The sequence below is a fragment of the Euprymna scolopes genome, chromosome 12, assembly GCF_053919585.1.
Source record: "Euprymna scolopes isolate OS-2025 chromosome 12, ASM5391958v1, whole genome shotgun sequence".
Taxonomy (NCBI): Eukaryota; Metazoa; Mollusca; class Cephalopoda; order Sepiida; family Sepiolidae; genus Euprymna; species Euprymna scolopes.
The window spans coordinates 75,305,226-75,306,461 of record NC_136493.1 but is presented as its reverse complement, the minus strand read 5'-3'; the positions used below and the strand labels follow the sequence as shown (position 1 = coordinate 75,306,461).

The 1,236-nt window shown below is 31.2% G+C and overlaps 1 pseudogene; it reads right to left on the bottom strand.

Moving 5' to 3' along the window:
• Window positions 1–555: 555 nt before the first annotated feature.
• On the bottom strand, window positions 556–671 carry LOC145291796 (U2 spliceosomal RNA; annotated as a pseudogene).
• Between the last annotated feature and the right edge of the window lie 565 nt (window positions 672–1,236).

The window sequence follows — 1,236 nt, the reverse complement described above, 5'->3', positions numbered from 1 at the left end:
TCATATCCCGTATCCCACTGCTTAAAATATACTTGAAATAAAGTAATGTTTAAATCATATACTGTTTAAGCAGCTTTTTGAAAGTAATACATAAAAACATTAACACGGTTAGAGATTAGGCAACCATTACTTCAACATGAATTTCTGAGTGTAGCATCAGTTTCAGTATTCCAGTGACTTAAATCCCTCCTGTTTTGGTCTTGGTTAATGGAGGAGAAATCCTTCATTGCTGATACAATTGTTATTTTTCTTATTGACCAGAATGCCCCTTTTGGGGAGTTGGTTTCCCCCTAAATTTATAATCGACCTCATGTCCAATTTTGCCGTTGTAGGGAGGCAAGTAAACAAAAATAATAATCAGAACGGACATTTTCCAGGGCATTTTATAATTAATCAGAAGTGACATTTCCAGGGCATTTTGGAATTAAATCAGAAATAACTTTTTCCAGTTACTTTTTTAATATTAAAACTTTGTTACATTAAACATAGTACCTATTCACAATGCCTTCCCACGGGAACGATTTAGACACCAGGGTCGTTTTTTAACGTGGAGAAAAAAATTGTCTTAGTCGTAAAGAATTTCTCTTCCACTGAGAGAGAAGAAATTGAAATGTAGCACCTGAAGAACAGATACTACACTTTGATCTTAGCTAAAAGGCCAAGAAAGACAAATCATTTTTATTAGCTTTGCCTCAACAGCGACACCAATTTTTTTTTAATATTACATTAGATGGCAATGTTTATTTGGAATATTCCACTTTCCTTTTTTAGGGATGCACAGCATGATAACGGACGGAACGATAAGCGTAATAATATAATGATGATGATACTACTACTACTACTACTACTACTACTACTACTACTACTACTAATAATAATAATAATAATAATAATAATAATAAAATAAATAAATAAATAAAAATAAAAAAGACAATAAAAAATACTTGCGAAGAGCTGTAAAAAAATTATAAAAATTCAATACACAAAATAGGCCTTCATAAAAGTTTCTTCAAAGAGTCTTTCTTTTTAAATCCTTTCTCTGATAATCTTTCTTTCCAAGAAATTTCTTTTGGAATTAGTATTCTTTCTTTAACAGGTCTTTTTTTTTTTCTTTTCTTTTGAAAATGGACTTTTTTCTCCTTCAATGGAAAAGTTTCCATTTAATCGCCGGTGTCTTCTTCCAATTTGGTCGACAAATCCTTTGACTAACAACCTGCTCAGGTTAACTCAAACGTT